The 23,451-nt window shown below is 48.3% G+C and overlaps 1 protein-coding gene across 24 annotated transcripts in view; it reads left to right on the forward strand.

Moving 5' to 3' along the window:
- The window catches only part of TLN2 (talin 2), a 480,480-nt gene that overhangs the window by 37,989 nt on the left and 419,040 nt on the right, over nt 1-23,451 (forward strand). For 5 of the 24 annotated variants that reach the window (XM_070054308.1, XM_070054321.1, XM_070054315.1 and 2 more), the window contains exon 2: nt 3,499-3,625. The exons of 18 other annotated variants lie outside the window; for them this stretch is intronic. The gene's annotated coding sequence lies outside the window, so the exon portion shown is untranslated. Of the gene's footprint in view, nt 1-3,498; nt 3,626-19,759; nt 19,810-23,451 lie in introns of all 24 variants that reach the window. One more of the 24 variants, XM_070054324.1, reaches the window with a different exon arrangement.

The raw sequence follows: 23,451 nt of genomic DNA on the forward strand, positions 1-23,451 counted from the left end.
ACACCGGGTTCTAGTCCCGGTTGGGGCTCCGCATTCTGTCCCAGTTGCCCCTCTTCCAGTCCAGCTCTCTGCTATGGCCCGGGAGTTCAGTGGAGGATGGCCCAAGTGCTTGGGCCCTGCACCCCATGGGAGACCAGGAGAAGCACCTGGCTCCTGCCTTCGGATCAGCGCGATGCGCTGGCCACAGCACGCCGGCTGCGGTGGCCATTGGAGGGTGAACCAACGGCAAAGGAAGACCTTTCTCTCTGTCTCTCTCTCTCTCACTCTCATTGTCCACTCTGCCTGTCAAAATAAATAAATAAAACCACCCTATCACTGAGACAAGGACACAGACAGCTGTCCTGGAGGCCCCATGCACAGAGCAGCCAGGGCTGGCTTCACCTGGCAGGAGGAGGTTGACCTGATGTAGCCCGGGATCATACTGCCTCTTACTGGATGCTGGGATCTGCTTCTCTGTCATCAGCACTTAGCCCTGTACCTGCAAATGTGTGCAAATGAATGGGTGATGGCCTGAAGACCCAGATCTTTCCCATTTACAGGTCTTTCCTAACCACACTGATAACTGTTTTTTTTTTTTTTTTAAGATTTTATGTATTTGAGAGGTAGAGTTATAGACAGTGAGAGGGAGAGACAGAAAAAGGGCTTCCATCTTTCCATCTTCTGGTTCACTCCCCAAATGGCCACAGTGGCCATAACTGGCCTCATTCAAAGCCAGGAGCCAGGAGCTTCTTCTGAGTCTCCCACACGGGTGCAGGGGCCCAAGCACTTGGGCCATCTACTACTACTTTCCAGACCGTAGCAGAGAGCTGGATCAGAAGAGGTGCAGCTGGGACTTGAACCGGCACCTATATGGGATCCTGGCACCACAGTGCCGGCCCCACAACTCTGATTTTTAACACATCAAATTCAGGGCTTTGATTGCCTGTGTGCCTTCATCTGGTAACTTTTCCCACCTGTGAAGGCTGAACTTAAGGTTGCGACTATAGCAGAATGGTTTGGAGCACAGACTTAGAGCTCTGATACCTGCGTTTGAATCTTGGTTCTGACTTGGACTTGCTGTGAGACATTGGTAAGTTCTTAACCGTGCCTCAGTTTCTTTATCTGCTAAATGAGGATTATAATGGTCACTCCCTCAGTAGACTGTGGCGGGGTTAAATGAGATAATGCATACATAGCACTTAGCATGGAGCCTGGCGTAGAAATGTTCACTGTTTTCTTTAAGCCTTAAGATGGTAGCGAGGAGATTTTTTGGGAGCCCACTGATGTCATGATTTGCTGCACGCTACACTTCCCCTCTGAGGACCATGGACGAGGCTGCTCCTAAGGGAAGCAGATGGTTCTAGAAGGCAGAGGCGGACAAGAAGCTGAATAGTGCAGGTCTCAGACAAGCCTAGTCCTGGCTTACTTGAGGGAGACTGCAGGTGGGTGTGAGACAGGATTCTGCTAGTGATACCAAATGGGAGGAAGGCTTGTTCTGGGACCAGCACATCAGGGTCGACCTGTACACCTCTTCCCACACAGCTTGCTCCCTCCTGGACTAGCCAATGGGCCTCACGGTAGTCTCCCCTGTGGGCCTTGCAGCCATACTGGTGCCCAGCCCCACCTCACACCCGTGTGATTGAGAGCCTGTGCTGCAGCCCAGGTGGACTGTGTTTGTGATTCTAATGTGCACTCAGGAATGTGTGTCGGGACAGACCGACTGCAGGGGTGCTCTGAGCTCCTCCTAGGGATGCCCGGCCAGGCCCCTTCACTCACGGGGCTCCCTTAGCCTCCCTTCTCCTTGCCACTGTGAGAGTCATTGTTCCTAGCGGGACCTACTCAGAGGCAGCCTTCCCAGCATTCCTGAGGCCATGTGGCTTGTTATAGGAGCAGGTTGGTTGTTCACTGGAGAGACACTTGCCAAGAGACCGGGGAGACAGGGCTGTTTGTACATGGAGGTCCTGTGGCCTGGGGATTGCCTCTTCCGGCCTCATTGGGCACTTCCTTCTGTACCCAGGTGTTGATGATGGTGATCTTTGTATAAAGGGGATGATGTGCACATGTTTGTGTTCTCCTTGGGTTGCATTACAACTCTGCCAGCGTGTAGGTGTGGAGCAGCAGGGGTGGACTCTGGCTTGCCTTCCTCCTGCAGCACCCTGGGCGTTGCCACGTGCAGCAGAGGTTGTGCAGTGAACTTGCCCTTGCCGTTTGTGGGAGAACCTCCTTGTGGCCCCCATATAATCAGTCATGGACAGCTTCAGCCCAGGCTTGTGCTGCGACTTCTGGGAGGCCTTGAAACCACCGCCCTTGGGTTTGTGGTCTTCAGCTTCTCTCTGAGCCCATGTGGCCTGGTAACTGCCGCTGCTGTGGGGAGAGGTGGTTCTGGGGATTGCCTTTTGCTAGTGAGTCCCAGACTCGGATAAGGTTTTGCCTGGTCTGACCTCTGTGGACCCATTTGTCCTAAGACCCTGCCTGGGGACAGCCCTGGAGCAACCTAGGATGTGATGTCCTGGAAGTGGCTCCCTTTGTCACTCAGGTGTGCCTTCCTTTACCTAGGTTGCTCGTGTATTTATTGAATGCTGAGCCTCATCACTCTCCCTCCTTTGAAAAAAGATGTATTTATATTTATTTGGAAGGCACAGGGCTAGAGGGAGAGATAGTCCATCTGCCAGTTTACTCCCCACATGGCCTCAATGGCCAGAGCTGGTTCAGGCCAAAGCCAGGAGCCCAGAGCTGCTTCTGGGTCTCCCAAACATTTGGACGAGATTCTGTTGCTTTACCAGGCATATTAGCAGGGAACTGGGTCAGGAATTGAACAGATGCTCAGGAGGCAACTTGAATGTGCTGGGCCACAACACCATCCCCAGGTGCCTGTGTTTAAGGGTTAAACCAGACACATTGCACACCCTGAAATGGCCTTCCGTTTCCCTTCTGTGTACCAGTCACCTGGAGAGGTGCAAAGGATCAAGGTTGTTGCTGCCTTCCTGGGCCAGGTGTGTGCCTCAGTGCCTTGGTCCTGACTGAGAAGGGCGGGGAGAGATGCTTGCCATGGACCTGCACTGGCAGGGATTGAGATGGAAGCGGAGGCTGGAAGGGGGTCAAGGCTTTCAGATCCACCGTCCCTCTGCCTACAGCAGCTCGTGATTTCCTGGCATCATGCTGGGGACTGGGCCTACCCACATGGGAATTTGCTGGTCACTGGTGGTGAGCTGTGGCTTTAATTAGGTCTATGCACTGTGGTTTCTGATTGGTCTGCAGCTTCATGGTACTTTTTTCATTCCCTCAGCAAACATTTTTTTGGGAGGCCCTGCTCTGTGGCCAGTGCTGGGACACAGCCGACCCCGGTGCCTGCTCTCCCTGTGGCTGAGATTCCAAAACTGCTAGGCCAAGTGTGGTTTGGAAGCTTCTGCCCCAGAATCACTTTCTGTGCTTTTTAAGAGCTTTCTCGCTTGCCCCATCCCTGGCTGCCCACTCTGCCTTTAAATAACGAGACACCTGGACTTCCCTCCCCATTTACAGCTCACCGCAGAGGCCGAGGAAGCCGTTCTCTGCCCGTGCTGCCGTCTTGTGGGTGAGAAATGCTGGAGACTGGAGGAGGCATGAGGCTAGAGAAGGGGGCATGGGGAGGCAGAGCCAATAGGACCTGGTGAGTGATTGGCAGTGTCCAGGGGACACCCTGGGGTTTTTGATTTGGGTGCTTTGGGAGTCAGTGGTGGAGAGGGGGAGGGTTTTGTGATGTTCATTGTGAGGTCTGTGCACAGCACCCACTGTGGGTGTCAACAGGCAGGACGAATGATGGGTGTGACGGCCATGGCTGGGCTAGTACATGTCTCCTGGAACACTGGGGAGTGACTGGTGGGCCCTGCCCAGGTTCGTGGCTAGGAAACCCTAAAGTTCTGTCTCCTGGGGGTTCCCTTGCTTTCATCATCCCAGGCCTTGCTGTAGTCCCTTTACAGGGGTAGCCTCCATATCCTGAGAGCTGTGAGCCCCTTCCATCTCAACAATGGGATTGGAAGGTGGCAAATGAGCAGTGGAGGGGGACAGCCAGGGTGAGAGATGGACAGAACTTGTCCATGTTCCCCTTTGCCAGGTCAGAGGTGAGTGAGACCCTGCCGGGCCCCAGAAGTGTCTGCTCTGCCATCTACCCTGAGCCAACTGCCGTTGGTATTTGCAAATTTATTCTCTTAACCTAAGGTTTCTCACCCGTGGCACAATTGACATTTGGGATTGGATAACGGCGTGTCCTGGGGACTGTCCTGTGCATGGTAGGATGTTTAGCTGCATCCCTGGCCGACACTAGATGCTAGTAGCATTCCTTCTCCAGTGAGAACTATAGCTCTAACTGATGGCAACCAAGTCCGTTCTGTGTTCTGGGCACCAGGGTCGAGCAGCTCACGTTTGGTTGACACCAAATGTCTAGTCTGCAAAGGGACCGTCAGAGCTGCACTCTCAGATTTCCAGGAGACGGGCAATAGCTTGGCGGAGGCTTGGCATCAGCAGGTGCGGCTCTTTGTGCCCAGGTGTGCTCTCTGTGTCTGCTTCAGCCTACAGTCAGAGTCAGGGTTGCAGTTGAGCTTGCATTTTTTTTTTTTTTTTTGTTTGTTTGTTTTTGTTTGGCTAACTTCTCACAGAACAGCCTCCCTGCGGTGGTCGAAAGTGTTGCCACCCACTTCACATCCATTCTTTGTTGCTCCTCGTCTCCTCTTTTCCTCTTTTCTTCAGTGTGGCTGATTGCCTGGCTGTGTGAAGCCTAGGGGGCCGCCTTGAGTGTCTCCTAAACCCTCCCACTACTAGCCCTGTCCCCAGGCTGCCATCACAGAGGAGTCTTGGGGACCAGAAAATCTGGTCCACCCGTCCCTTCCAGGGCACGCTCATCCTTCGTCCTGCAGACGATGCCGTCGGGATGCAGAGCTCTGCCGTGTACTTCCTGTGCCCTCAGCAAGCCCAGGGCTCTGTTTCCTTGTTCTCCCTCACTGTAGCCTGTCAAACACTGTGGTACAGGTTAGGGGCCCTAGTCCAAAATCTGGACTGCTCCCAAATCCAGAACACTTTCATTGCCAACATGACACCACATGTGGAAAATTCCACACCTGACTTCTTGGGACAAATCACTCTCAGAACACAGGTGCATCAAAAGCCTTGGAGAAAATTACCTTCAGGCCATGTATAAGGTGTATATGAAACATGAACAAATTTCATGTTTCAACTTGGGTTTTATCTCCACGTTATATAGATGGAAATATTCCAAAATCCAAAATCGGTGGTATTTCTGGTCCCAAGCATTTCAGATAAGGGCTGCTCAATCTTTTATTGTCCAGTTTCTTGCTTAGAAACTCTGTGACGGTTGTTTCCAGGGTCAGACAGTGCCAGATACATGGAAATCTTTGAATGATTGATACAGGACATACAGGACATGTTCGTACCTTATGTTCCCTCTGCAATAAGAGCTTTGCTTCTTCAGCTGGCATTGTGGTGCAGCAGGTGAAGCCATCACCTGTGACACCAGTATCCTACATGACCACCGGTTTAAGTTCTGGCCGCTCTGCTTCTGGTTCAGCTCTCTGATCACGCACCTGGGAAAAGCAGCTAGAGATGGTCCAAGTGCTCAAGACTCCTGCCACCCATGTGGGAGACCCAGATGAAGTTCCTTACCCCTAGCTTTGGTCAAGACCCAGCCCTGGCTGTTGTAGCCATTTGGGGAGTGAACCAGTGGATAAAAGATCTGTTTCTCTGTCTCTCCCCTTCTCTGTAACTCTGCCTTTCAAATGAAGAAAGCTTCTCCAAAGGGAGGACCCACAGGGTCCGTAAGTGGTAGGGAAGAGGTCAGGATCCTGAGTCTCCTGTTGTTGAACGTTCATCATTGCCTCTCTGGTGGTTTTCATTTGTCTTAGACTCGTTGTCATGCTCTGTTTCCAAGCAAGGCTGGGAGATTGATTTATCTGTTGGAAGGCCAGTCTGGTTTAATAGTTTGTAAATGTTAACCTCTCCTGGGTACGTTTGCATTTTTCATGGGGAATTTGAAAAATTAGAATGGAAGGAGGGGAAGTCACATCTGGCTGTGGTGGTTGTTACTCCAGCGACAGCTGATTGGCAACTTGAGTGGGATTAATGCAAACAGTCAAGGAGCATAAACAGAAACTCTGTTTTCTTTTAATTTTTATTTATTTAACAGGTAGAGTTATAGACAGTGAGAGAGAGACAGAGAGAAAGGTCTTCCTTCCGTTGGTTCATCCCCTAAATGGCTGCTACAGCTGGAGCTGCGCCGATCCAAAGCCAGGAGCCAGGTGCTTCTTCCTGGTCTCCTGTGCAGGTGCAGGGTCCCAAGCACTTGTGCCATCCTCCACTGTTTTCCTGGGCCACAGCAGAGAGCTGGACTGGAAGAGGAGCAGCTGGAACTAGAACCCGGTGCCCATATGGGATGCCAGTGCTGCAGGCGGAGGATTAACCCAGTGAGCCATGGTGCTGGGCCCCAGAAATTCTATTTTCTTGTTTTATAGATGCCAATGTTTCCTCTTCTATTTTCTGTGGCTTGTGTTCAGAGTAGATGCAGTATTTGTGTCTGTAGCCTTGAATCCCAGCAGAAGCAGGATTGCACATTTTTTCAAGGAAGAGAGCCTATGAGATTGACCTGCCTTGATTGGCTGTTAGTTTTCAGGCCAGCCTCATTTCTTGCCTTGTGTGTCTGGAGTGACTAAGTGTGACTTTCTGTGGTCACAGAAGAATCTCTTCAGGTGCTTTCCCATACCTGAATATGAGAAGAGCAAAGGCTCTTTTTATAGAGCAATTCATGCTTATTTCTCCAAAGAGCTAGCATGTGGAACCTGGCAGTCCATCTGGGAGAGGTGGTAGCATACTGGTGAATGTACTAGGTATCGAATATCAGGTGTTAGTTTGAAAGTATGGGCTGTCTGAGAGCCACTGTTGTTGACTGTATACCAGGTTGTGATGTGTTCTTCGAATTCTTAGAAATATGAATTCAGGGCCAGTGTTGTGGCACAGAGGGTTAAACCTTTGCCTGTGACGCTGGCATCCCATATCGGAAGTTCTGCTTTGAGTACTGGCTGCTCTGCTTCCCATCCTGGCTGCTTAGCTCCCTGGTAAGGTGCCTGGGAAGGTAGTGGAATTGGCCCAAGTACTTGGTCTATTGCCACCCATGCTGGAGACCTGTATGGAGTTGCATCTGCCTGACATCAGCCTAGGCCAGCCCTGGCCATTGTGGCCATTTGGGGAGTGAACCAGTGGATGGAAGATCTCTTTTTCTTTCTCTCTGTTGCTCTGTGTTTAAAAAACAAACAAAAAGCCTTGAATTTAGTAGAATTTAGTATGTGTTGATTCCTTATCCTAACTGAACTTCAAGAATCCCCTGAGAGAGCTTTGAAAATGAAGATTTTTTAAAAAAGATTATTAGGAAGGCAGAGATAGAAGCAGAGAGAGAGAGAGACAGACAGACAGACTTGTTCATTCCCTAAATGGCCCCAGTGGCTGGGGCTGGACCAGGCGAAAGCCAGGAGCTTCTGAGTCTTCCACTTGGGTACAGGGGCCCAAGTACTTGGACTGCCTTCTGCTTTTCTGGGCACATTAACACAGAGCTGGATCAGAAGTGGAGCAGCTGGGACCTGAACCAGCACATATGAGATGTTGGCAATGCAGGCGGACACTCAACCTTCTATGCCATAGTGCTGGCCCCGAAAATGAAGATTTCTGAATGTGACCCAGACAGGTAGGGTCAGAGCCTCTGTGGATAGGACCTCAGGCCCCTCTGAAAGCTTCCCAGGGGCACTACTAAAGCTGGCCTGACTTATGTCTGAAGGCTGGTGCTGGAGCAGTGTGTTGGTCTTGACAGGTCACCAGGCTGCCCACTCTGCTTGCTCCAAGGGCACTGGGGCCAGTTCTAAGCAACAACTCTGGGAATGCAGTGGTCTGATGAGGGCACTGTTTAGGAAGGAGATGGCTAAGGTGCCTGGAAGCTGCGAAGGAGGGGAGGGCTGTGTGGGTGTTCTGGATCCACGTGACCCTTTTCCTATAGCTACTTCAAAGATCTCAATTCTTGGGGCCCACGTTGTGGCATAGTGGGTTAAACTGCTGCTTGCAACACTGGTATCCCATAGGAGCACCATTTCAAGTCCTAGCTGCTCTGTTTCCAATCCAGCTCCCTGCTAAACTGCCTGGAAAAGCAGCAAAGATGGCCCAGGTTTTGGGCCCTGCACCCACATGGAAGACCCATATGGTGTTCCAGGCTCCTGACTTCTGCCCGGCCCAAACCTGGCCATTGTGGCTGTTTGGGGAGTGGACCAGGTACTGGAATATCTCTATCTCTGTCTGTCTGTCTTTCCAATAAGTAAATAAATCTTAAAAAAACAAACAAACAAACAAACAAAAAAAAAAAAAACAAAAAAAAACCTCAGGTTTTGGAGTTAGCAAGTAGCCTGTGTATTAGGATGGTGTCTGGACAGCTCTGTGTTGTGGTTTGTGCTGTGTGTGGCTTCATCACAAATCCCCCCCATCCTATACCTATATCCACTTCCCCCGTACATGGTTTATTTACTTTTTAAGTTTTGGTAAGTTAAGGTTTATAGTTAAGCAGCAAACTTCACTGTTTAATTATCAGTTATTTTTTTTTTTTCTTTCAGAAGCTAGAGGTAAAAAAGTCATTTGAAAGCATTTTTGAGACATGCAAACAGTTTGGGTTAGTTTGTGGCTGTGAGGTAGATGGTGTTCTGGCTGTCTCCTGGCTTAGGGACAGAGGACATCAGTTGTATTTCAATTGTGAATTCCTAAAATATGAGGCACACCAATATCTGTAAAGCCAGAACCTGTGAAAGTAGTAGCAACTAAATGCTGGAGTGTTGGCTCCGTGTTCACTTGCTTTGTCAAGGGTGATTCAGGCTGATAATTCTTGTGTTTTCCTGAGGAGTGTCATCATTTCTGTCTATGAGTGACTTACCCCAAAATCACTGGTTAGTAAGTTTTTATATTTGATACAAATGTGGAGGTTTCCTGAGATCCGGACCCAACTGATAGGGAAGATCTTTTGATTTTGTGAAAATTCTCATCTATTAATGTTCTAAACAATTACTCTAGTACTCATTTTGCTTTGTTGGAATATATAGGTGTGACCAGTTTCTAAAAGGGGAAATAGGTCTTGGTGGCTGAGTTTACATACTCAGAACACTTTTATTGGACTTCCATCATGAGCTTTGCTGTGGTCCTGAACTTGCAAGGGGAGAAAGTTCCAGTATGGTTTGACCTAGCCAACAAACCATTGTTGCAAAAGTCAAACAACTATTTTGTCTCTTAAGTAGAAAGCAAGTTTGTGAGTTTGGAAATAACATATCTATTTTATTGGGTCATTCATGGTTTACCTTAAAACACAGAAAAAAATAACTCAAAATAACTCTAAAATTTCCTATCTGAGCTTGCCTTGCTTAGATACTGGGTGATACCATTTTTTAAAAAGATTTGTTTATTTGAAAGGCAGAGTGACAGAGAGGGTGGGGGAGAGAGAGAAAAAGAAATATCAATCTTACATCTGTTGACTCATTCTCCAAATGGCCACAATGGCCAGGGCTGGGCCAGGCCAGAGCCAGGAACTGCATCCTGGTCTTCCTTGTGGGTGGCAGGGACCCAAGGACTTGGGTCCTCATCCTCTGCTTTCCCAGGCACATTAGCAAGGAGCTGGATTGGAAGTGAACCAACTGGGACTTGAACTGGCACTCTGATCTGGGATGCTGGTGTTGTAGGTGGTGGCTTACCCTGCTGTGCCACAGTGCTGGTCCTGGGCGATACCATCGAGGGGACTGCTGTTGTGTATGTGATCCACTGTTGACTGAAACATCACAATGCAGTATGTGAATCTGTTAAAATATGAGCAAAATGGGAAAAGACCTTGCTCAGTAACGTTAGTTTTCTTTCTTCCTTCCCTCCCCTCCCCTCCCCTCCCCTCCCCTCCCCTCCCCTCCCCTCCCCTTCCCTTCCCTTCCCTTCCCTTTCACAGGCAGAGTGGACAGTGAGAGAGAGAGACAGAAAGGTCTTCCTTTGCCGTTGGTTCACCTTCCAATGGCCGCCGCGTCCGGTGCGCTGCAGCCGGCGCACCGCGCTGATCCGATGGCAGGAGCCAGGTGCTTCTCCTGGTCTCCCATAGGGTGCAGGGCCCAAGGACTTGGGCCATCCTCCACTGCACTCCCTGGCCACAGCAGAGAGCTGGCCTGGAAGAGGGGCAACCGGGACAGAATCCGGTGCCCCGACCGGGACTAGAACCCGGTGTGCCGGCGCCGCAAGGTGGAGGATTAGCCTAGTGAGCCGTGGCGCCAGCCAATAACGTTAGTTTTCTTTTAAGTTTTATTTATTTGAAAGACATAGAGAGACCTTCTATTGCCTGATTCACTCCTAACATGGCCTCAACAGCTGGGGCTAGGCCAGGCTGAAGCTAGGATTCGGGAACTCCATCCTGGTCTCCCACATGAGTGGCAGGGCTCAAGCACTTGGGCCGTCTTCCACTGCCTTCCCAGGTGCATTAACAGGGAGCTGGATTGGAAGCAGAACAGTCAGGATTCAAACTGATACTCCAATATGGGATGCTGGTATCACAAATGGCATTTTAAACTTTGCCCTACAATGCGTCCCCAACCTCAGAACAGATGGGATCAGAACAGCACAACCTTGGAGATAAACACCTACTTTGGGCCCAACATTCTCTACATATTTGTGGATGTACTTTGTACACTGTTGACATATTAAACATGAAACTAGCTAATTAAATAATTAGGCAGTCAACTGCATGTCGTGGCCCCAGGACACAGGAATAACGTCTGTGAAGTTGCATAACTGTGAATGGGCTTGTGTTGCTTGTGGGGTTTTTAAGGTTTGTGCCAGGAAGGACCACAGGTCCTGGGGATTTGAACCCAGACATTGACAAGTAGCTTCTTTGAGTTTGGTAGTTTGTTTAGATACTGAAGGAATCTTCAGTGCTCAGAAAATATGGGTTTGTGTGGCTTTCTTTAGCTTTCCCCATTTGGAATAAAGTTTTGAGGGAAGAAAGGGAAAATTCCATCAGCTGTTTCTCAGATAAATAAAAATAAATGAAAAGTTTATAAAAATGCAAGACCAGAAACTTAGGTGTATTTAGTTCTGTGCTCTTGCTCAACTGGTGTTAATATTTTCTGGTTTTCATCTCCTTTGAACAGAATGTCAGGGAAAGGTATGCTAAATGGGTGAACTGGTCCAGGTCTTGGGCCAGGGGGCATGGGGTACACAGACTTGTTGCTCTTTTAGATCCAGTATGCAAGTAACAGATTGACTGGTGATTTGGAATATAGCAGGCCTCATCTTGTCACAGCTGCCGGGTCACTGTATGTGTGTTGTGTTAAATCTTTCTGCTTTGCTTTTCTGCAAGTGTCTTTATTAGATTTTTCAATAGAGGAAGTCTCTGGAAAATAATTAGAATCAACACTGTCATCCTCCACTTGAAGAGAAAATGTCTGTCTTGGTCCATCATGTGCTGCTGTGAAGGAGTATCTGGGCAGTTTCTCAAGAATAAAAACTTGGGGTACACGTTTGGCCTGATGGTGATGACCCCGGAGTAGGACACCTACACTCCTCATCAGAGCATCTGGGTTAATTAGTGGCTCTGGCTCCTGATTACAGCTTTCTGCTGATACAGACCCTAGGAGGCGTCGGGTGATGGCTCAAGTAGTTGAGTCCCTGCCATCCATGTGGGTGACCTGGATTGAATTCCCAGCTTCTGGCTTCCCCTTGCCCCAGTCCTGGCAGTTGTGGGCGTTTGGAGAGTGAGCTAGTGGATGGGAGCTTTCTGTCTCTATCTGCCTGAAGTCAATAATAATAACAAAAATACTCTTAGTTTTCCGGAGTGTGGGAAGTCTGAGATCAAGGTGAGCACATCTGGTAAGAACCTTTCTGATGGGTCCTCAGGTGACAGAAAGGAAAAGGTGTGAACCCAGTCCTGCCAGCTTTTTTTTTTTTTTTTTTTTAATATCAGCATCAATCCATGCATGAAGGCAGAGAACTTTTGACCCAAACACTTTTTAAATTTTTTTTAAAGATTTATTTTATTTATTTGAAAGATAGTTACAGAGAGAGAGAGAGACAGAGAGAGAGGTCTTCAAACCACAGGCTCACTCCCCAAATGGCCACAACTATTGGAGCTAAGCCGATCCAAAGCCAGGAACCAGGAGCGTCTTCCTGGTCTCCCACATGGGTGCAGGGGCCCAAAGACTTGAGCCATCCTCTTCTGCTTTCCCCGGCCATAGCAGAGAGCTGGATTGGAAGTGGAACAGCCAGGACTCGAACTGGCATCCATATATGATGCTAGCACTGCTGGCTGGGTATTTAACCCGCTGTGCCACAGTGCCGGCCCCGACCTGAACACTTTTAAACATTGTTCCACTGGGGACCCAGTTTCTATCACAGGAACTTTGGAAGGACACCTTCCAATGGTAGCAATGACTTGGTGTGACAGGGGAGCTAGGATCGACTGTGAGTGAATATTGTAATCCAAGCATCCTGTATAAAAATTGGAAGGAAGTATTGATCTCTGCCTGTCTTGTGTGTTTCCAGGAAACTTGGATTTTACACTCATGCATTCATTCATTGGCATCTCTACGTTGACGAGCAGTCGTGTCAGGCCCCAGGATTCAGCCACACTTGGCTTGGGCTAGAAGTACTCAGAGTGCTGTCTTGAGATAATGTGTGTCGAAGCTCTTTGAAAGCAAGCAGAAGCATGTCAGAGTGTGTCACATGCTTCTTAAAATTTAATTTCACTTTTAAACGTTTTGAGGTTTAGATTCTTAGAGGTCAAGAAACTGTAGGCGGTATTTTACTGAGCCTTGACTGTGTTCTTGGCAATTCAGCAGGCGTTGTTCAGCTCACTTACATGCTTGGATTTGAAAACGGTTCTTGGCCATGCCTAATTTAAAGTCCTTTGGTTTATGCCCTAGAATTCATATTTATAGACTTTGTGCTTCTTATGAAACTTGCTGACTCCAGAAAATCTTTCCCATGACGGGCAGGGGCAAGAGAAGACTCCGTGCTCTATTTTCCCTACGAGCCAAGGGGAAAGCCCTGCCAGGCAGGCATTTGGAAGAACTCGGGCAGATGTGTTTGACACAGTTTCTCAAAAACAGACCACAGGCTTCATCGCTTGGCTTCTCTGCAGATGCTTGTGTGGGCAGAGGCACGGAGCCTCAGGGGCAGACTGGGAGGTGTGTACTCCTGGGTGACAAGGCGGGTGTCTCCACCCGAGCTTCAACTTCAAAAAGGGACAGTGGTGTTTTCTAGGAAGAAAAGTACAGTCTGCTGAGGCCCTGGCTTGGGTCATTTGTTCACAGGCCATCACCTGTAGCTATTGCTGACCACTGGACCCGGGGGATGGCCCAGCACAGAAGTCAGAGGTGTTTTGCTTGATCATATCTTCCTGCATCTTTGTTGAGACTCCTTGGCTGGGATGGCTTTCTGTATGCATCTGTCCCTGTGCTCTGGAAAAACAAATTCCTGAAAGTTTTAAAAATGTAACAGGGCCTGCTGAGACCAGAGGACCCATCCATGTACCAGATGACAGTCACCAGTGTAGATCCTTGGGCATGACCTTTAGTCTTGGTGTTAGAATTTCATGGACTGTGATATGTTGGTACTTGCTTTGGGTCTACTCCTAGAGTAGGTGGTATTTTCTGCTTTGAGTAAAGGGTGTCATCCAGTATCTTCCCATCAAAATGAACTTTGTATGCAAGGGACCTGTTCTGGTATAAGGGATATTTCCTTCCCCTTCCCCTCCCCTCTCCCCTTACTCCCCCTCCCCTCCCCTCCCCTCCCCTCCCCTCCCCTTCATCTTTTTAATACTTATTTATTTGAAAGGCAGAATTACACAGAGAGAGGGAGGGACAGAGACACACAGAGAGAGATCTTTCATTTCTTGGTTCATTCTCCAAATGACCACAATGGCCAAGGCTGAGCCAGGCCAAAGCCGGAGCTTCTTAAGGTCTCCCAAGTGGGTGCAGGAGCCTAAGCCATGGGGCATCTTCCATTGCTTTCCTAGGGGCATTAGCAGGGAGCTGGATCAGAAGTAGAGCAGCTGGGACTAGAACCAGCGCCCATGTAGGATGCCAGCATTGTAGGTGATAGCTTAACCTGCTACAATGCCTTTTTCACTGCAGATTTTAAATTTTTTATGTGGTGAGATTTAATCTTTGCTTTTATGAATTCTAGATTTTGTGATGTTATTTTTGTCAGCCTTATCCATTATGTCCAGATGTTTCTCAGGCCCTAATTATTTCACACTTAGTTTACAGACACACTTTCTTCTGAATTCCAGCTTTCTTTGCATCACAAATCTACTTGCATTATAATTAAGTCATCTGTGTTATTTATTCAGGCTTCTGTTAGTCGCTTGAGTCTTTCCTCTAGGTTCCAGGCGTTGAACTGTGCATTGGGATTATGGGGACCAGGGTCCCTCTGTCCTCCATTCAGATGTCCTGGAAAGCTTAGCCAGGGACTGTGCCCTGGTCCAGGCTAGGGCGGCTGGAAGGTGTAGAGGTGGGGGACCTTTTTTCTGCCAAGGGCCATTTGGATAAAGCATCATTTACAGGCCATACAAAATGACCAGCTTAACAGTTAGCCTGCTGCAGATCTGTTGCACTTCAGGTCTCACCTTTGGCTGCCTTGGCAGGGCCAGACCACATGGTTTGAGGCCTGTGGGCCTGATGTTCCCCAGCCCTGGTACAGGGGTGACTTCCTGGAGGCGGTGAGTCTCAGCCTGTCACCTGAGAGGGAGTTGGCCAGGCTCGTGGGAGTGGGTGACAGGGTGTCCCTCAGGAGGAAGCTGCCTGAGGGTGGGCAGGAGCTTGTTGTGTTTGAAAAACTAATAAAGGCTAGTGTGGCTGGAGCAAGCCCAGGAGTGGAATGCACAGGACTTGGAGGAGTCAGGTTGTTGGAGGTGCATCTCTGAGGCTGTGTTATGAGTCTGCTTGTTTGCTCCATGATTCTTTGATTCCATGCTTTGTCTTTTACAGACATTGTCTGATAACATTTCACTGAAATCCCCAATGCATTTGTTCAGTGGACTTTTATCACTCAGGCCTTTGTTCTGTGCACAGCTCTGTTTCATCTCGTATTGATCATAGGCTGCTTTAGGAGTAGTACCAGCAAGGGCTTCTTGAAGAGCATCTCTCGTGCTGGTACACAGGCTGCCTGGTGTAGGGATACTTGCTGATGAGTTCATTCACCAACAAGAATGTGAGCAGTTGCGCAGGGACACGGATGTGCTTCATCTTCAGCTTCAGCTTCACACCCTGGTGATGGGCAGTGGCTGCCGAGAGGATGCGGTGAGGGAGATGCTGAGGCCACGTCCACCTGAGTGGTAGGCTGGTGATGTCTGCTGCAGCACTGTGGACGTTACTGCCACGTTGCTTCCTGTTGGCCTTTTGTGACGTGGAATGGTAATTAAAGAAAGATGCTGTCTTCCGCCCTGCCCCAGTCATCTCCTGGTATGCGTAGATTTGGGCAAGTGTCATGGTCACAGTGCTGGTGTTTTGGGGACATGTGGAGCCATCTCTTTCCTGACATGTGTTTCTAATCCTTGCCCTGGACTAAGGATACTTATATCTGTTTTGGGTCAGATTCATTTTTTTTTCTCTGTAAAAGTTTACTTTGAATAAGTCCCATGGTATGTGTGTGTGAGTGTGTCCACCAGCTATAGCTTCCACTTGAAACGATGAGCGTTAATAGCAGTGTCTGTAAGAATGTATTGATTAACACAGGTATGAATCATTTATGCTCTAACTGGCAGTGCAGTGCATTGATCTGCAGGCTTTTGGGTGTAGGAGGAGCATCAGACATCTGTAGTCCATCCCGTTTGCCACCCCCGCCTTGGTGGAAGCTGACGCGCCCTGGTCCCGACAGCTCATCGGAGAAGGCAACCATTAGAGAGGATGTAGTGGGATGAGCTCAGGGCCAGACAGCGTTCAGAGGACCATTACGAGCCTGGCTCGGTCAGGGAGTCAAGCTTGCTTCCAGGCCGTCTGGCGGTGAGCCGTGGTTCGCTGTGCTAGAAAGCATGCACGACATGACCTAATCTAGTAGTGGTTATTTCACGGAAAACAGGGGCGCTGGGGAGCAAACAGACCATCTTCCTGCTTTGTGCACATTTGGCAAGATATTTAAGTGGAGATGATGACGCTTTTCCCTGTGGAAATATGCGTGTCCTTGCAAGCTGAAAACAACCTTGTCTGGAAACCCAAGTCTGTGGGAAAGGCCCTTTTTCCTATCCAAATTCCATTCGGCCTCATTCCCCTCTGTCAGTGGGAGTGCAGCTTGATGCGCTACAGGGTTGGTCTAAACACGGGTCGTTTTGTTAGACACGAAAGAGTTGGTGGTCTGCCCGCTTTTGGGCATTCGGAGCATTTATTGTTTGCCCCAGACAGTTTGGTATGTAACTGACAAGCCCTGTATTGCCAACAGGGTAGTGGGTGCAAGAGAGGAAGTTGAGGGCCGGCGCCGCAGGCGGAGGATTAGCCTATTCAGCCGCGGCGCCGGCCTGGGGTTTTAGTCCCAGTTGGGGCACCGGATTCTGTCCCGGTTGCCCCTCTTCCAGGCCAGCTCTCTGCTGTGGCCCGAGAGTGCAGTGGAGGATGGCCCAAGTGCTTGGGCCCTGCACCCCATGGGAGACCAGGAGAAGCACCTGGCTCCTGGCTTCAGATCAGCACAGTGGCTTGGGATCAGCCCGGTGCACTGGCTGCAGTGCGCGGGCCACAGCGGCCATTGGGGGGTGAACCAAAGGAAAAGGAAGACCTTTCTCTCTGTTTCTCTCTCTCTCACTGTGCACTCTGCCTGTCAAAAAAAAAAAAAAAAAAAAAAAAAAAAGAGAGAGAGAGAGAGTTGGGAGTTGGGGCTGCCATTTGCCATCTTCACGTCTGAGCCTGAAGATGACCATAAGGCTATAGAGATGACCCGGGTTCCCCGGGCAGTGCATTGACGAGGGATTGACTCGGCAGGGGCAGTCCTCCTTGCCCTGCCAGCTTCCCCTGTGTGTGATCCTCCTGAGTCGGGGCAGGTACTCGGGTGACCCTGAGGACCAGGGCTAGAAGGGTCCTCGGGCTGGCCAGCCTCACACAGTTGGGTCTTCCTAGCAACAGCTGTGTGAACACATGCTGAACTCAGATTGAAGTCAGGCCTCCTACTCTAAACTTTCTTTTTCTTTTGTACTTATGTTTTAACAATATGGCTGTGATTTAGATGTCGTAGTTCGTAATACAGCTTTTCTTTAAGAATATAATTATGGTGTGTGTGTGTGTATATATATATATATGTATGGTTTAAATATAGGTACTTGTATAGGCATACATAATGTAATTATACAACATGAATAGATTAGGAGCACTTTTTAAAAGTAATTTATTTGTTTGAATGGCAGAGTTAGGGAAGGAGAGATGGAGAGATCTTCCAATTTTCCACCTGCTGGTTCACTCACCAAATGCCTACAATGACCAGGACTGGGGCAGGCCGAAGCCAGGAGCTCCATCCGGGTCTCCCATATGGATGCAGGGCCCAAAGATGTGGGCCATCCTCCACTGCTTTCACAGGTACATTAGCAGAGAGCTGAATTAGAAGTGGAGCAGCCAGGACTCAAACCAGCGCCCACAGGGGATGCTGGCACTGCAGACCGTGGCTTAGCCTGCTGCACCACAGTGCTGGCCCCGATTAGGAACACTTTTAAGAAATGCATAGCCCCTTACCTTGTGCCTTGCTTCCATGGCAGACATTACGAGATGATTGTGACACTTTCCCACCTGTTCTAGGAGAAGCAACCACTGCTAATGGATTGGGGTTGCGATGTGTAATAAAACCTTCCTGTCATCTGGACCCAGGATGATCCTGGGATGCACAACATTTGACCTGTCTGACTCTGTTTTCATGGCTTGGGTCAGCATGTCACTGGCCTCTGGAAGCCCCGAAGTGAGAATGTTTTTCTGGTGAATGGCCAGAGTCAGTGTCGCTCTGATAGTAAAAGCCTCTGGCAAGGGTTGGACTTTTCCCTTTTGGGCATGCATCGTCCCATTACACTGAGATTTTTTTTTTTTTTTTTTTTTTGGCCTTGATTCCATTGAACTTGTAATTTCAAAAGTTGATTTTTGGATAGCCATAGATATTGCGAGTGGCAGCAAGGTGTTTGTTGTCTCTGTCTCAGCCATCTCTGGGTTAACCAGGGTCAAAGTTATTCCAGGGCTAGGAACTGCCTGTGCTTGGACAGGAACTCTTGACACTGTGCCAAGCAGGTCTGCAGGGGCACCGAGTGGATTTTAGTCATGGGCAGAATAACTCGGTCCTCATTCACTGGTTCTGCCAACAATCATATTTACTCACTTGGCAGATTTTTTTTTTAAAGATTTATTTATTTATTTGAAAGTCAGAGTTACACAGATTGAGAAGGAGAGGCAGAGAGAGAGAGAGAGGTCTTCCATCCTCTGGTTCACTCACCAATTGGCCACAATGGCCAGAGCTGCGCTGATCCGAAGCCAAGAGCCAGGAGCTTCCTCCAGGTCTCCCATGTGGGTGCAGGGGCCCAAGGACCTGGACCTTCTTCTACTGCTTTCCCAGGCCACAGCAGAGAGCTGGATCAGAAGTGGAGTAGCCTGGACTCAAACCAGCGCCCATATGGGATGCAGGCACTGCAGGCGGGGGATTTACCCACTATGCCACAGTGCCAGCCCTGACAGATTTTTTTTTTAAGATGTTATTTACTTATTTGAAAGTCAGAGTTACACAGAGAGAGAAGGAGAGGCAGAGAGGGAGAGAGGTCTTCCCATATGCTGGTTTGCTTCCCAGATGACTGCAATGGTTAGAGCTGTGCCAGTCTGAAGCCAGAAGCCAGGAGCTTCCTCCAGGTCTTCCCACATGGGTGCAGGGGCCAAGGACTTGGGCCATCCTCCACTGCTTTCCCAGGCCATAGCAGAGAACTGGATTGGAAGTGGAGCAGCCGGGACTCGAACCAGTGCTGGCTTTACCAGCTACACCACAGCGCCGGCCTCGAAAGATGTTCTTAAAGAGCCCAAAATATTTCCAGACCCTGTGCTGTGCTTGCCTGTCTTGCCACCCTCATGGGCCTTCCTATTCTTTCCACTTCTCAGATGTAGTTCTAGCTGCCATGATTTGAATAGGTTCCCCCAAAGTTCATGGTTTGAAAACTTAATCCTCCAGGAAGCTGTGTTGGGAGGTGGGTCATACTAGGAGGTGAGGGAAGCCCTGAGGGCTCCGACCTTATGAAGAGATTAATGTTGTGACAGAAGGAGTGGGCTTGTTAGAAGATGCGTTTGAGCCCCTCTTTATCTCTGTCTTGAAGTTTTTTGCTCGCCCTTCTGCCAAGTTATGAAACAACTTGAAGGACCTCGCCAAGATGCCGGCACCGTGCTCTTGAATTGTGAATCAAATAAATGTATATTTTTAAATAATTTACCCAGTTTATGATACTCTGTTGTAGCTACAGAAAACAGACAAGACAGTAACTTAGATTTTAGTATGTAATGCTGAATTGAAAGATTCATAGTATACTTTGCCTTTTTTTTAAGATTTATTTATTTCTTTATTTGAAAGAATAACAGAGGACAGGGGAAAGAGAAAGAGCATGTGAGCACTTCTTTCTTCTGGTTCACTCTCTGAATACCTGTTAACAGACAAGGCTGGTCCAGGCCAAAGGCAGGAAGCTAGAACTCATGGGGGGTATCGCTCCTGGGTTTCAGAAACTCAAATACTTTTGTTATCATCTGCTGCCTTACAGGTGCGTTAGCAGATAAGTGGATTGAAAGCAGAGGCAGAACTCGATCCCAGGTACTCTGATATGGATTCAAAGCTGTGGCTTAACCCTTTGTACCACAATGCTTTGCCCCGTACCTTGCCTTTAGAAACTCTTTGTATTTCAATTTGAGATTGAAATTGTCCATAATTCTTGCATAACTTCCCCTCTCCTTGCCTAAATGTATAGTGTGTGTTTGATTTGGTTGAGGTGCATGGTGAGCATGGCCAGTGCACGGTCCTGCATACAGATCAGTAAATAGTCAATGACAGAGAGCACTTCTTCTAGAGTAGACCCCAATCTTAAGAATCGCCAGGTAGCTTTGTGCCTAGGGACTGAGAGGACAGTACTGGCTGCCCTCCTCTGCTCTGGTGAGCACTGATTTCCATGGCAACCTCTTTCTGTCTCTATTCTCTTCTATTCCCATCCCTGTCTTGCCCTTGGCTATGGCTTCCTGGGTCGTCATAGCAGGAGTTATTGACCATTGTGCTTCTACTGGGGATTGATACCTCATTTCTAAAATGGAGCTGTCATGCTAGCTGCATGTGAGCCAGGTGTCCTTGTCTTAACCCTGCCGAAGTTAACTTCCTTGAGGCCATTTCAGCCATTTTTGTATCTTTCCCATGTGGCGCTCAGCAGATGTCAAAAGCACAGGTGAATGACTGTGACAGCAAATTCTGTTCTGGAGGAAACAGTCTATAAGGCAAGGCTATTTGTATCATTGGAAAGTAGCCCATGGAAGCAAAGCCAGGTCCTGGATATGGTCACTTTGGTGGATAATAGATGGCCTACTTACCAAGTGCTTTCCTTACTTCTTGCCTATGTCATGTTCATGCTCTGGGATCAATGTTTGCTGCTTTGTGCTCCACTGGGCTAGTGAGGTGTCAGGTGGTGGGTCCAGTCCAGACAGGGGTGGATCCCATGAAGCTATGATGTTACAGCTTCAGGATCCCTCCAGGGCCTTGTGTGAATTTTATATTCTCAAAGATAGCACCCAGAAAACAGGTAAATAGAAAACTGAGGCAAGCTGAAGTTGGAAAACATCTTTTTTTTTTTTCCTTGTTCTCTTGATTACTCCATACTTCCCAGTCAAATGTGTGTTGGGTTTTGCCTAACGTAGTATGCAATTCTCCAGAATATTCTCCAGCAGATGCCAGCTGGGTATTTGCTAATTTAGCTCTATTCTGACACTGTCTTGTGACAGCATCAGTTCTGTGGTTTGAGAGTTCAGTTCTACTAGACTGAAAGACAGAGGGAAGGACAGAGGCCAAAGTTTGACTTGATCACCAGTGATTTAACCAGGGACTATTCCCCAGGTGAATGGATGCCACTTGGAAAGTTGCCATTAATGATAAGTGTGTTGGGATGAAAGGTAGGAGGAGGTGGTTTCAACTTGGATTAGATGGCCATGGGAGGTGCTGGGATTCCAGCTGAACCCTGAATGCTGGCATAGATGTACATGGTTGCTGAGGATGGGAAGGGAGATCTGGAAACAGCTTGTGGCTGAGATGCCAACACAAGGGCACAGATGGAATGAGGCAAGGGGACCGCGGTCACTGTCTTTGAAGCCTCTCACCCTTAGTCTTCCTTCTTAGAAGAGCTCCTTGGACAGAAGTAATGTCTCAAGTTCCAACTCTGCTGAGAATATAGGAAGCACTGAACTCCCTGCCCCCTTGGTCATGTGTCTTTGTATTTTATTTTTTTAATTTTTATTTTTCCCAAAGAAATCTTTTATTTAATGAGTACAAATTTCATAAGTACAACTTTAGGACTATAGTGATTCTTCCCACCACACCTGTCCACCCACTCCTACTCCCAACCTACCTGCTCCTCCCTCTCTCATTCCTAGTCCCATTCTCCATTAAGATTCATTTTCAATTAACTTTGTACACAGAAGACTAACTCTATACTAAGTAAAGATTTCAGTGATTTGCACACACACACACAAACATACACACACACACAACTGTTTGAGAACAAGTTTTACAGTTAACTCTCATAATATAACCTATTGAGGACAGAAGTGCTGCATGGCAAGTAAGTGCACAGTGACTCCTGTTGTTAATTTAACAATTAACACTCTTATGTATGACATCATTGATCTCCCGAGGCTCTTGACAAGAGCTGCCAAGGCTATGGAAGCCTTTTGAATCCACAATCTCCATCAGTATTTAGACGAGGCCATAAGCAAAGTGGAAGTTCTCTCCTCCCTTCAGAGAAAAGTACCTCCTCTTTGATGGCCACTTCTTTCCACTGAGGTCTTTCTCACAGAGATCCTTCATGTAGGATTTTTTTTGCCACAGGGTCTTGGCTTTCTATGCCTGAAATGCTCTCATGGGCTTTTCAGCCAGACCAGAATGCCTTAAGGTCCGATTCTGAGGTCAGAATGCTGTTTAAAGCAATTGTCATTCTATGAGTCTACTGTGTGGATTGCTTCCCATGTTGGAACAGTCTCTCCTTTTTAATTCTATTATTATTACCAAACATTTGATCTTGTTTATATGATCCCTTTACACTTAAGTAACACTTAATATGGTCACTTTAACACTTAAGATGGCATTTTTACCACCCAGCTTAATGGGTTTTGAGGTCCCATGGCAAGTTTTTAAACCATACCCTTAGAAGTAGGTCTGTAGAAATATATGCAGAACTATACAGCTTTATAGTTATAAACTTCCTTTTTGTATTTTTTTAAAAAGCTTTTATTTGGCAGGAAGAGAGCTTGTTTTTCTGCTTTTTTTACTCCCAGCAGTTGGGTCTATGCTAGGCTGAATCCAGGAGCCAGGAACTTGGTTTGGATCTCCCACATGGACAGCAGGGACCCAGGGACTTGAGCCATCATTTGTTGCTTCCCATGTGCATATGAGCAGGAAGCTGGAATGGAGAGCAGAGCTGGGACTTCAGTCCAGGTGCTCTGGTCCAGGGTGTGGATGCCTGGGATGACTGAAACACTGTGCCTAATGCCCACCCACTTTTCTCTTTTTGCTGCAGTCGCAGCAAGCTCATGTCTAGCCTTACACGCTGTGACCTGCTTCTCTGAGTGGCTCATGGCACAAAAATAGAATTTGGCTACTGCTCTGAGTGGGCCAGGATGGAGCAGCGGTAAGTTGGCTCCAGGGCTGGCTGCCTTGGAATTAGTGGCCTTCAGAATGGGGCCCAGGAATCTGTATGTCCAACAAGCCCTAAGGTCATGGACTTAGGAGGTGAACTTCGAGTGGAACCAGCCTGACTCTCGCTGCCCCATGAGCGTCACGGACCTGCCTGACCTAGATTTCACTGACGCCTTTGGATCCAGGGATGCCCTGGGGAAGGCTTGGGAGACTGCTGTGCTGGAGACTCCAGGCCACAGCATCGAACAGTAATAGAGTTCTCAGTTGTCAGGAACCTAATTCCATACAGCGTCTTTCAAATGAGTACCTCCCAAGGCCGTATAGCATTTGGTAGCAGGTAACGAATTGAGTCACTCATTTGCAAATGTTGTTCTAGGAATGTGTGGTCATGTTAGAGTGATCCCAGGAGGCAAGAGTTGTGGACAGGCTGTGCCCCTCGCCTCTGTGCTCGGTTCATCCTCTTGTGCTTGCTCTTCCCATTTCTTTTGTAAAACCTACGTGGCTTTATTCCTCATGGGGAGATGACGGCTTGATGACTTCTGATGAAGGGCTACAAAACGTGAAGTC

This window comes from Oryctolagus cuniculus, chromosome 12, assembly GCF_964237555.1.
Source record: "Oryctolagus cuniculus chromosome 12, mOryCun1.1, whole genome shotgun sequence".
In the NCBI taxonomy this organism is placed as follows: domain Eukaryota; kingdom Metazoa; phylum Chordata; class Mammalia; order Lagomorpha; family Leporidae; genus Oryctolagus; species Oryctolagus cuniculus.